A 13,795-nucleotide genomic window follows, 5' to 3' on the forward strand; every position below is an offset into this window, starting at 1 on the left:
GAGGAAACACTGGCGGCGAAAACGATCGCTCGACTGGGAGGGAACACTAGCAGCGATCACTCGGTTAGAGGGGTGAGGATTGACAAGGGGTCGCCGAGGCTAGGAAAGAGATAATCGCTCAGTTGGGAAGGAATGTCGAGGGTTGTATCTAGAGATGGGATGAGGCACGACTGAGGGAGACTATGACAAAAGGTGAGATGAGACACGATTGAGGGCAACTACAGCAGAAGGTGGGATGAGGAACTACAGTGGGAATACCGAGGATTAGGAGAAGCGAGGGGTCACGGAGGCTAGGAAACAATGGAGATGGCCCTGCCCTTTCTCATTCAAGCGGGATGGGGCGACTATCGGTTTTTTTTTTTTTTAGATGATGATGGCTGCTGCGGCAAAGTGACATGAGAATTTACAATGGGAATGTCGAGGATTACTGCTCTAATACTAGATGATAAGACTATAGGGTTTTATTATAGAAGAAGAAAAAGAAAAGTAATGATCACTTTGAAGGGATCGACGTCCTTGATCACTTCAATATGATTGACCTCCTAGAGTTTGCTAAAAATTGGAATAATATTCCATAGATGATAAAATGAAATAGATATATCCATATTTATAGAGTTCCACCTACGAGTCTATTAGGATTTGGACTCCTGATAAATAAATAAATCTCAAATAAACCTCTATCCAACTCTTATTTTCACTAGATAAACTCAATAAAATATTATTCAAAGCTAAAATAAATAGGATCCTAATAATATTTCTATTTTTATTTTTTCTCTTGTTTCAAATAATAGTGATAATGATATTTTCTTAATCAATTTTGGACGGTTACAATGTCTTAGATTCATTTATAATATTTTTCAAATGATATCCTTCTTTCAAATAATATTAAAAACATCTCTCATCATCCCTATTACACTTTTTTCATTAGTTTTTATCATCAATTTTGGACTATTGCAGTATTTTTATTTAGATCGTTTATAATTTTTAATAATATTATAATATTTTTATCGAGGTGCTAAAAATATTATAAAAACACTATAAGTGATATTATATTATGTCTCTTTATTTGTTATTAATCATAGACCACTAGGATATCAAATCTTGGCTTGAATTTGGTTTGATTGAGATTATGAATCCATTTATATCATTTATATTATTTTTAAGTAGATTTTATGATGTTTTTATTATGAAAAAAATACTATAACATATAAAAACTGTAATTGACCCAAAAAATATATTGAGATTGATGTAGGGATATTTTGAATATTATTCAAAATAGTGACACCATTTGAAAAAATGAAAATTAGAACACCTCTTGAAATTTTTGTTTTTTTTTTGTTTTTCAGAAAGATCATTTGCAATAAATAAATCAAATAAAACGGGCAGAGGTGGCATTAAAGAGCCATTAGTTCCATCCGGGAATTGAACCTACTCACGACAGAGTAGATCTTCAAGAATCAATGTTTCTATGCACTTTGATCTTTCTGAGCTTTGTACTGTTTAAAGTGTTTTCCATGAACAAGCTCAATTTGCTCTACATGTGCAGTTTTCAACATCTGCATCACTGCTGTTGAGATCCTAAATTGGTACAGATCAGAACTATTACTTGGTGAAGATCTCAGTGGAAATGACATGCATGCATGCAATGAAACCATGAGCTGTGAAGTTGGGAAGGAAAGTTCTTCAAATCCAAATTCCTAATTTATTATTGCTTTTTTACTCTCTTCAGCATGCACACCTCCATCCAATTCCTGGAGAGAATAGTCATCAAATCCAAGATCAATATGAACTAGCTAAATACTGATATGTGGCCAAGAACCATCACCCTCAAGCATCTCTCTACCTCTTCCCTCTACAAAGTAATTGACACAGGGATGCAGAACAGAGAACACTCTACATTTGACATATCTCACACACCAATATGTTTAGTATCAGCTGTGCCTGTTGGAGTTGGTGATGGCATTTGAGGAGACGATCAATTCCAGTATATAGTTTCCGCAGTTTTCTTCATATATACACTATTATACATATGCCAGACTTAAATGTGCAAGATCACTCTTTTTTTTTTTTTCCTGATGCCTGTCATTGCATTTTGCAGTGTTGCAGAGATTGAGGTCAGAAGATCTCCGGATGTCCAACATGCAGAACAGGCATAACATCTACAGTGAATGGGTGAAAACATATGAAAGTGTAATGTTCAATATTAGAAGGCTTCATGTAATAAGCTAAAATTTTGCTTATGAATAAACCTTCTATCATTTTTGTTGTCATTCTTCTATCCAAATTTATATTGTAAATTGATGCTTACAACAACAATAATAGAGTCGTATTGTCTTGATTATTTAGGGTCAAATCTCCAGGCATCTTTAATTAAATTAAAAATATTTAAAATTATATGTATAATTTTAATCATATTTTTTTAGGTCTTCCTCTGTATAGCGATATAATGTTGGAATGTGATTTCTTTAAGATCCAAAAATTATCGAAATGAAAGACAAAAATGATTATGTTAGAATAAGTCCGGTAAAATAAAAAGAAAATCTTAGTGACGAATTCGGATTAAACGAACAAAATTTTTTTTTGACAATCTAAACAATACAAATCGAAACAGAAAAAAAAAGAGAAGTAAAAATAAGGAGAGCAAAAGAGAGACTGCTTCCACGGCGCATTTCTCACAGAACAGCGATGAGAGACACCAACGCCGCCACCCAGTGTCCGCTCGGATCCCAATCTGGCGGGGGCCGCCCGTCGCCGTAGCCGAAGAACTCCAGCTCCACCGTTTGATTGATACTTGTGGATCTTAAGGCGAGATCGCTCTGATCTAACGGCTGAGATAGGCCCCGTGGTCGATGGTTGAAAAGAAACGGGAGTCCGGTACCCGATTCGCGAAGTGAGCAACTTTATTTTGCCACCCGTTTATGTATACCGGACCTCTACCCGTTTCATGATTGGCTGATTGGTGATGCACCGTGCATGACGCCACGGTAAGGTGATATTTGAGAGTTGGAGCCCACATAGAGGGGCTCGAGCTTCCGCCGTTGGATTCGGACATTTACAAATCATTAAGGCGAGAACTGTCGGATCCAACGGCTGAGACAGGCGCAGTGACACGGTTGAAGGAACGGGAGACGGGTTCCCGTGTCCGGAAGTGCGCAGCAACGATTCTACCAGTTTCGTGATTGGCGAAGCAGCGTTGGACCACTTAGGGCCCACGGATGTATTGTTTGCACGTTCGGACGAAGGATGGAACCAGATATTATTCGGTCATCACATAAAAAGAGGGGGGAGAGAGAGAGAGAGGAAGTCACCCCAGGTTCCCTCTGTTCTCCTTGCGTCGACCGATCTCTTGGGCTTCCCCGCATCCGATCTCGTCCATCATGTCCTCGGTAAGCGATCTTCTACTCCTCCAACTTTTCCGTGATTTCTTTGCTCATCGACTGTACGATTCCGAGAAATCTGATTCGTTCAGACAATCGGGAGTCCTCGGAACTTGAAACGCCCTCGCTGTTCTTTGAAATCGATCGATCGATCGAATTTTGATTGAAATGGTCCTGAAAATTCAGTAAGTTCTGGGAAAGTTTGGGAGATGTGGATTACGTTTGGGGACTGATCCCTTTTGGGGATTGACTGAATGGTGTGGGAGTCGAAAGTGTTGTATCTAGATTTGGTAGTTTATGCAACTTGCTTGGTCTTGTACTTATATGGAAGTCGATTTTTTGGGTGATTACGTGTTTTGGAAAATATGATTTTTTGTTCATTGTCATTTGCGTTCCTTGTTGACTTGGAACCTCCGATGAATTCCAGTTGTCTTAATTGCTTATCCAGGTGATAGGAACTGTTTTAGGATTCCGAAATCTGTACAAACATGACCAGTTTATGTGAGAATGATTTTTTTTTTTTTATTCGAGACTTCAAATTTGGGTGACTAAAGCGAATACTAGTAACCTAAGTGCTTAAACGAACTATAACTTTCTGAATTGTCTTTTGATGATTGAATTGGTTCAATCCGGAGAAGAAATATGCTAGATAAGGTTCATTATTTAGTTTCCAGTTCAGAACCTGATTGTAAGCTCCATGATATTGCTCGTTAAATATTTCTCTTATTTTGGAGAAATTCTAAGGGTGAAATAGTCTTAACCTCACTCGGGATGAAAATATTAACATAACAAGCCATAGAAGGTATCAAAATATATGTGATTCACTTAAAGGCAGATTACAATTATTGCAGGCTGATTTTCACTATTGTCAAAACAATTTATGAACTTTTTAAATATTAAATAGGAAACAGACATTATCACTTTCAAAGCAAATGCTAATGCATGTGCAAATTAAGATGTATGTCAAACATTAGCATTCTTTCCTTCTCTCCTCTTTGTTCCCACTCCCTTTCTCTTTTTCTCTTTGTTTGCTCCTCTGTTATTCTCTTTTAACTGGACTTACTCACCTGTAGGGTACCATTTATCGTCTCTTTCTTCTTTATTGAATTAGGGGTCAGATTGTCCAAAATCTTTATGGTGAAAAAGGTTCTACGTAGCTGATCCAAATAATTGCAACTTTACAACTTCTTGTTGTTATTGTTGTTTTGTCCAACATTTATTAGTCCTAGCAGCAATTGGATGATTAGTTACTAATCCAACTGTAGCTTTAATTATGAAGAAAGACAGCTTAACTCTGTAATTATCATCCCTTCTCATACAACACCATCTTCTCCTGGGGCATCAACCAGTTCAGTTCCTTGATGTGGACTTGGGCATTCTCTAAGCTGGACTTTCTTACATCTGTCACCCCATAACGATTAACTATTCGCATCTCCTATAGCATGAAAACTCATCTTTTGGGAACTCTTGTTCACAACAACATAATCGACCTTTCTTTCCATATATGACTTATCAGATGTCCACAATCTGATCAGCCAGTTTGTTGTTCTGCACTTCTCAGATTTTCATCATATCCTTCTTGCTTTCAAAGACATTAACAAGTTTTACAATTCTCTATAAAACTGCAATTAGTTAGTTTTGTGGATATACACCATGGAATTTACTGTCATTTCCCTTTACACTTAACTGTATAATGAAATATGATAAGCTGTATACTGTTTTTTTCTGAAGTATACCTGAACCTATATCAACTGAGGTTCATACAAAAAGCTAGGAGGTGCAAAACCTCTTCAAATAAGCTTTATACTGCTGGGGACTGCTTGCTCAGCACATATAGTGTATATGTTTTTCTTACATGCGAGATCATGTTGTTTCTAATCAAAGAAGCATTAATTAGCTTTAGTGAAAAGAACATCAGGAGACAGTATAAGGTTCTGCATAGCAAGAGGCACTTATCTATACAATAAGGTAGTTACAAAAGTTAAACATTGGCAAGTAATAATGTCATAAGATATAGCTTAGAGTTTTTCATACCATACTATCTGACTGTTGATAATAATACTTCTCTCATGCTCACTATGATCACAATTGCAACCAGAAAGTCAACTCGATTTTGGTAGCTTCCTTTTCTGTGTTGGCTGCCATCAATATTCTTATTAGTGTTTCCGACAAAGTGCTTTGAATCAATATGGGGACACTAAAATCCCTCCATACACTAAAGTGCTTTGATTCTTATTAGTGTTTCCGACAAAGTGCTATGGAAGCTACGTCTTTATCTTTGGACACTAAAATCCGTCTTTACACGAAGGCAATGCTACATAAATGCAAAATTTTTGTATCATATGAAAAATATGACTAAACACCACATTTTTTCATCCCTCCATACATGGTCTCGTCCTACCAAGCACCCACTCTTGCATTGAGCACCGTCAAGTTACTTGCCAAGGACATTCCAAATTGAGCCAACAACACAATCCTGAAAGTAATATTATTTCTGGTCTTGGTTGAAATTATCATCTTATACCGAATCATATATTAATATAGTTTAGAACCATTAAATCGTAGGAGGAATGTAGGAAGCAATATCATGAAATCTGTTGTGACTTAAGAAACCAACTCTTGTTCTTAAAGTAATTTTATACTGAATATTTTTCTTTATTCTGTGATTTTTAGGAATATTTTCAAATCATTTAATATTATGGTTTATTAGTTATTAGAAAATCAGACATGTCACTTGTTTATATTGCACACTGTTTTGTGTGCTGATTATTGTAATTGAAACTTAATTTCAGAGGTGCTTGTATCATATATACTAACTTGTCTAGGATTAGCCTGTATAAGTTGGTCTGTTCATTTTATAGAAACCAGTTGCATCATGAACAGATGATAATTTCTTGTCTTTACCTGTTTTAAGAGTTACCAAGAAGGAAGCTAGCATGTTTGTCCATAAGATAGTTCCACTGCGCCTGAAGACAAAAGTACCAGACCCGGATAAAATTATTCGTTTAAGAGGTCGTATTCTACTATTCTCAGTCAGATGGAGTTGAGGAGCATTTGGAATTGCTCACTCAAGTTCGTAATATTAATGTCTAGGCAAATTAACTGATCCAAATTCTTGCAAATGTTACAGAGATGTAAATGTTCCTCACGTTTAGCCGAGTATCTTGTAATCAAATCGTGACTATAACACGTAGAAATCCTTCTGCATGTACTTTATCCATCTATACTTGATATGTAGCTGAGGAAATTCTGAAGCCCATGTGTAATGCAAAATATATCTGCTAGGCCACTTGTTAATAAATCTTGTATCAAAAGTAATGAATGTCTGATCCTCCACATTTCAATTGGTTGAAAAGTTTGTGCTCCTTTTCTTCTCATACTTTACTTTTGTTATGCTTCTCTTACAAGGAGGATCACCATGCATTAAGTAAATAATTACTTTAAACTTCTTTATGAGGAGGATTGTTATGCTTTCAAGTTTCAAGTACTCGAGTGAACAAGGGAAAATAGAAATTTAATTGAGGAAGAAAAGGATCAACTGTTTGCAAAAGAAAAGCTTCTTTTTTGGAGTAGGAGACTGATTAATGACACAGTGCGTGCATTTGTATCAACAGAATTGGTGAATTTTGTTGTACCTGTATGCAGTGTTTCTGGTAAGTTATGTAACTCTAGATTGCTCTGAATCGGCAATGTATTCAACATATGCTTTAATCTCATACCATGTCGTCATTTTTATGCTGAAAAATCAGCTATTATCAACAGAACCCAAGCTACATTCTTGCTGACATTAATTGCTGATATAAGGACTTCAAGGTAGATGACGGGTTATAGAAAAAGAATAAGAAATATTTAATTTATGAACAATAGAGGATAAAATGAGATAAATTCATCTATAAGATGATGTAGACACGTTCAAAAAAGACCTAAAGATGCAGCAGCGAGAAAAGACAAATCAATTAGATTAATATAGTAAGGAGAGATTGAGGAAGTTGTAATATTTGTTTTCGACAACAAAATTAAAATAGATCTGATTGCTTTTTGTTGGACTAGTCATATTTCCCTAAACAGCAGAAAAAAGAAACCATAACCTCTAGATTGTTGGGAACGTACAGCTTGTTGTTTTTTTGTTATAAGATTAATATGACTAAACTTATTCACTTTTGTCATTTCATGTACATTTTGTAGTACAATCTTCTGCAGAAAATTAACTACTAATTGCTGGTTAATTGTTTCTGCTGCTTCTGTTGTCTCGCCTATTGGCAGTTTTGGTTTTCCATAGCTGACTATGGTCCTCGAGATTTTTTTTTTTTTGAGCACATCAGGAGACAGCTCAACCACTGCCCAAGTTTGGAGAGTGGGATGTCAATAATCCTGCCTCAGCTGAAGGGTACACTGTTATATTCAACAAGGCCCGAGATGAAAAAAAGACAGGTGGTAACTCAGGCACACCCACAGCAACACCGAAAAGAGATGTAGGCGGTCTACAAGCAGATGACACCTACCAGTATCCAAGAAAAAGTGTATGTCACTATCTTTTATTTTTAATCGCAGCTGATCTCTGGAATCATTGTGACTTGATTACAAATTCATAAAAGCTCCACAATCTGGAAATCATGCTAGCTTAAAGCGTCCTTTTCCTGCTTTCGTGTGTGTCGTATAACACAAGCTCACTGATTCTTTCAATAATTCACTAGCCTCTTTATTAATTTGATGTAGCGGAAGTGGCTTTGCTGTGGTTGAATGCTGCTGCTGGAGCAAAGAGCACTCGGTGATCTCAGTTGGGGCTGTGAGAAAAAAAGTTTGTTTTAATGAACAGATACTATCGTTGGATCATTATTGTGTGTATCAATATTATGTAGGCAAAAAACAGGAAACATGGATGGAGGACTCTTATTTCAATTTTGCTAAATTGCTGGAAATAGCAGTGTGTTACAATTTGTGCAGATCAGTTATCTGTAGACTAGCAAGCAACAACACATTGCTCATTGAGGTGTTGCATCAGACTCCTCCCTCCATCAGAAACTGTTGCTCCTCCTATAAAAATTATCAGATGTGATCTCCAACCATCAACCCTTAAATTTGAGACCACATCTGATAATTTTTTATAGATTCTATCATTCTAGTTAGCTAACTTAGCTTTGCAAATATGGTTTCTGCATATTTCGAATATGATTCATGTTTAAATGAATAAGGGAGACATTGCTTGTGGCAGTATTTTGTCACTTAGAATCTTAATGGTTCCTACATAATCAAGTCCCAAAAGCAGCATGTTTCATGTTAATCAAGTCAAATTCTATCAAAAAAAAAATCCACATAAAGCATGAATATTTGATTTATTTCCTTATTATTTGAACTTATGCAACCAATGTGCCAAATAGACCTAGTAATGCCTTTAAGAAAAAAAAAAAAGAAGATAGAAACCTATAGTAGTACCTAGCAAAGGTGTTAGGTTTTCTTGTTTATTCTATTCCTTTTACTTTTTATTTATTGCCAAATATTTGATTATTCTTTTAGCTGTATTGTGATGTGTTTTGTTTCTCAAGTAAGGTAAGATATTTCATATGTCATGTGTATGTACCAATGTGATTAGGATTTATGAGAATATTACATGTTTTTTCTTACTATTTATCATTGTTGCTTATGTTTAAATCATATAATAAATTATACATGACATACAGGTTTTTGTGATGATATTTCTTGTTATTCATAAAAACCATAAATTGTATGTGATTTATGATGTGCTTTTGTGCTAACATTCATATCATTATATTATAAATTATCTAATTATTATTATTTACTCTATTTAGTCCTGAGGAGTAACCAAAGAATTATTTTTGTAGTATTTGGATTATATTATGCTATGAGAAACTTATTTAAAATTGATTTTTTTTAAAAAAAATTAACTTAATATTATTAGTCTTTTATGAAACTATTTTGAGTTGTTAAGTGTAATTATAGACAAATCATTATATAATATGTAACTCTGCGGTCGTCATCAAAGTAAACAATTATCTTTATGATGCTCCTCTTGCATATGTTTGCATCACTCGCTTCTGAAACCCAATCCTAGGAATGTTGTCATAGGCACATACATCAACATAAGACACAAAGAAGTTCTCAGTTCGTCCGTGCGTTCTTCATGAATCTACCGCGAAGAAACAAACTTGCGATCTGGACCGTGGGATCGTTCGATCATACGGCACACACCAATCCAATGAGTCAGCTCGGCGTTAATTGAGCTCGGGTTGACTCGCGATTCGACTCGGTACAATCGGTCCGAGTCGACTCGATGAGCTTATTAAAGACACAAAAAAGAAAAGATAAAAAAAAAAATCATCAGGAGAAGCGGCGTGCACGGGAAGCCAGGCGACGTGCGAGCCCTAACATTTCCTCTGCTGCGGCTGCCGACATCGCCGGCCGAACCTCCTCCTCCTGGGCGCAACCCACAACCCACCGCCTCTCACTGCCGTTGTCGCCTCCTCTCGCAGGTACTTCTATCTCCCGTCTCTTCCCCCCATTCTCCTTCCCCCTCTCCTCTTGTCTCCTCTGTCCTCTTCTCTCATTCCCTCCCCTGTTTTGTCCTCTCCTCCCCTCCCCTCTCTAATGCTTGCTTAGGTAAAACAGATGATCCTTCACATATTTAAATCTCGCAGAACCACACAGCCTTTTCATGCGGACCCTCCGATAGTGTTGTTGTTTTGATTTCCACAGAGAACCGATAGTGTGTCGGTTCAATCAATTGCATAGAAATCTTCTGCTGTCATCCTGTTAGAAGTTGAACTTGTCTAGCCTGGTAATTGATGTGAGATCATGCAAATTCATCATGAGTTCTCCTTCTCTTTAATTCTGTTCATACACTTGTTTATATACCAGCACATACGATTGGTTTAGGCAAGCCATTGCATGCCTGTTTCGTTACGTCTGTTCCCTCTCCACTTTTACCTTAAACCATGCTACATCTGATCTGTCCAAAAGTCTGAATGCGTAAATAAGAAATTTTGTTGGAATTGATTGATCCATGGAATTGGTTAGGCGTGGATTTGATTGTTTCTCCAATCTGATTGGTTAACATAGTATAAGGGACAAATGTGTGAGATTTCTTATTCCTGATGAAAACCAAGTGTTGTCGCCTGAAAGCAGTAGTTACCTGTGGTTGCATAATGATGAGAAAACAACTTTTAATCTGAAGATTGGTAACAGAATTCGTAATCTAAGTCTACCCTAACGGTTTTTTTTACTGATCTGATTGGTGAACAGCTTTCAAGGAGAATAATTTGTGAGATTTATTATTCCTAATTTACTTCGTTCTGTACCCTGGATTAACCTGTGTTTTATCAGAAGATTACTTTTGAGTCATTCTAGATGTGCTCATGTCTTGAGACTTGTAAGGACACTTTTTATTGAGTATTGTCACAAGTCTGAAAATATGTGAGGATGCCAATCTCAAAACTTCAATCATTTGACATAATTGCGATTTTCCTGCATAAATGTATTCATCTTTACTTCATAATAAATTTTGTTTCATTCTCTAGTTTCCAGCTCCAGTTGACAATGCCAGTCCTTCCTTTCTCTTCTTCTTACATCGTAATTGTGGAACAAAGTTTTATCTTTTCTCTAAGCTTCACATCAAAGAAGTGCACTAGTTTTCTTCATTCCCCTTCCATGCTGCCCCATCATGGTTGTCAAATGTGTTAGTGACCTTGGTGATGGATCTTTCCTAAATTCCAATGGTGGCCTAGCTAGCTGGTAGCCACATAAAAGATTTAACGCATTCGTGCCATCATTTATTGAGTTCTAGTTGATACAGCCAGGTGATGATGTATTCATATTGTTTTGAAAAGTTAGAAGTTCAATTAATGTTAATGACCCTTCCAACAATAGCATTGCTATTCATAAATCCTTGATACATAATTTCTCACAATCTTATTCAAGTTGTTTATTTTGGTCTTGGGGATTTTCAAAACTTGGCTCTTGCATTTGAAGTTGCTAAGTCTCAACTCTTCCTATTTATCATTGAAAATAAAATAAAATAAACACCCATATGATTTCGTACAATAACCAATGATTCTAATACAACTTTATTATACTTGATTGCATTTAGTGACTTATATGGAGATTCAGGAGGCTTAGTGATCAAATTTGACTACGAGGTGTAACGATAGATATCAAGCTATAAACTTCAAATTACTATTGTACATTAGGAACATGAGTCGATGAGCGGTACTTATATGGAAAAACTTTGAAAAAGAGGCATCATGTAACAATAGAATTCATTAAAAAAATAATAAAACCTATTTTACCAGACCCCCCGCCTAGTGGAAAAAAGAGAAGAAAGGGGTAGGATAGACAGGCGCAAAAAGGAGGGGAGAGAGGATGGTCTACATATTTCTCATAGCCAATTCCCTGTCCTATTTAGGGTAAACAACTGACCCTAAATTCTAATTCTAATTCTAATTCTAATAAAGGACATGGATAATCTCGATTTCGAAGGTTTACATTGATGTCCAGAATATTGTGACTCCTAGTCTTCTGGATCAGATGTCTATCACGAGTCTGGATACTCTGACAACATGTTGTTTGCCACTTTATACATTGACAGACAGTAATGTTCTATTTACTTTAGACCAAAAAATCTTATCCTTTTTCCCCGCTCAACAGGCACATTGAAGTCTTCCAGTATTTTCTCGTCAGCCTTATAAGAGGACGAACATTCTTAGGCAACGGAAGGAGGACCAGGATCATCCTCCAGTCCTCCAATCATGCAAGATGTCCACTCTGACTCGTTAGTGTCAGGGAACTCTGGTGGTGATGGCTCACCATTAGTGGCACGTTTAAGGAAACTTCTCTTTCGTCGGATGCTTGTGGGGGTCAGTGATGGACGGTTCTTTTTGGGTGTATTTCATTGTATTGACAAACAAGGCAACATCATCCTTCAGGATGCAGTGGAGTATCGTAGCGTTCGCCAGTCTTCTTCATCACCAATGGAACAGCGATGTCTTGGGCTTATCCTGATTCCTGCCAGGTGCCGATCTTCTTGCCATGTAGAATGCTCCATAGATGAGCAGATGTCGCTCCTATCACTTAATAAATGAAGGACAGGGTTGTGTGCTACTAAAAGAAAATAAAAGATTTTGTTATCTGCTTGGTGGCTGGTGTCCTCCAAACAAATGCTTTCGTTACTTCTGCTGCCTGTGAAGCTCCTGGTCTGGATTAAGGCACGCCATCATCTCACAAACCACGCCGAGAACTTTCTTTGGTGACTGTTTCATTCTGAAATGCATTGCATTTTGTCAAGTCTCTAATTGTATGTGAATAGTTGATCTTTGTTCTGCTCAATCTGTCATTCCTGTGGTATCTCTTCAGCTCTTCGAACTGCCCTTGAACTTGTATATGTTCTTGTTTTTGTTCATCGGAGTCTTACTATTTATTCACGAGACCGCAATGCAGTTCTTGTTTCAATCATTGCATGTTTGTCGTTGCTTATTTGGAATGTTCGGGCCTCCTGCGCTTCAAGCCAAGCTGCAACTACAAACTGCAGCATAGTGGGGGAAAAAAATGTGTGGCAAAAGGAGAGATACCAGTGTCAGCTAATTGACCTGCAAACCAGGGTATGTTATAGTTAAGCACTGTTAAATTGGCATATCTTTGCATGACTAAGCATTAGACATCCAAAATACTAGTCTGGTGGATTAGCATTCATTCATGTTCAGGAAAGCAACATATGTGTAAGTCAACCGGTTTTAGCTTTGATATTTGAATGACCAACACTGTTGCGGTACATTGATGTTGATCAGGAGTCTAAATATTATGTGCTTAAATATGCTTTTTCATGAGTCTGATTGTTATTCATTGGTGAAGCAACAGCAGCAGAGATCGGAAACAGCAACTAAACGTCTAAAGTGTCATCTGGTTGATGAGCATCAGTAATATTTTTTTGGAGTTGCCAGTTCCTCAATGTCGGTTAGTATTTGAATAGAGTAGTAATATTCAACTCCTATTCTCATAGCTCACAAAAGACTGAATTCAACTCCTATTCTTGTAGAGTGGTAATATTCAGCATCATTGGAATATTTAAGTCTAGAAGCATGATTACCAAGCTTTAATAACCCAATTCAATCCATTAGATGAGAAATTAAACTACGCTGCTACAAAACCTGTTCTAATGGGAAGAGTATCTCTCTTGTAATTCCTTTTTAACTAGGAGAATTCTTGTTCTAATGAACAGATGCTTTCTCGTTGTGAAATCACTAAACTGAATTAAACTGAAGTTCTTAAACTAGTATTTTTTTCACTCGCAATCAATAATTTAAAATTAACTTAATTGTCGGAGGGTGATGAGAGAGATATATATATATATATCTCAACTTAATATTTTGTTCTTCCAAACCTGATGACTTGAAAAAAGGGTTAGGTCGGAT

At 36.6% G+C, this 13,795-nt stretch overlaps 2 long non-coding RNA genes across 2 annotated transcripts; both read left to right on the top strand.

Moving 5' to 3' along the window:
• The first annotated feature begins 3,270 nt into the window (after positions 1–3,270).
• Positions 3,271–7,844, top strand: LOC135598963 (uncharacterized). The gene is made up of 2 exons (XR_010481749.1): positions 3,271–3,386; positions 7,641–7,844. It is a non-coding gene; the product is annotated as an uncharacterized LOC135598963 (long non-coding RNA).
• A 1,859-nt stretch (positions 7,845–9,703) lies between these two features.
• LOC135598964 (uncharacterized) lies at positions 9,704–12,808 on the top strand. The gene is made up of 2 exons (XR_010481750.1): positions 9,704–9,865; positions 12,036–12,808. It is a non-coding gene; the product is annotated as an uncharacterized LOC135598964 (long non-coding RNA).
• The last annotated feature ends 987 nt before the right edge of the window (positions 12,809–13,795 follow it).

This window comes from Musa acuminata, chromosome BXJ2-1 (assembly GCF_036884655.1).
Source record: "Musa acuminata AAA Group cultivar baxijiao chromosome BXJ2-1, Cavendish_Baxijiao_AAA, whole genome shotgun sequence".
Classification (NCBI taxonomy): domain Eukaryota; kingdom Viridiplantae; phylum Streptophyta; class Magnoliopsida; order Zingiberales; family Musaceae; genus Musa; species Musa acuminata.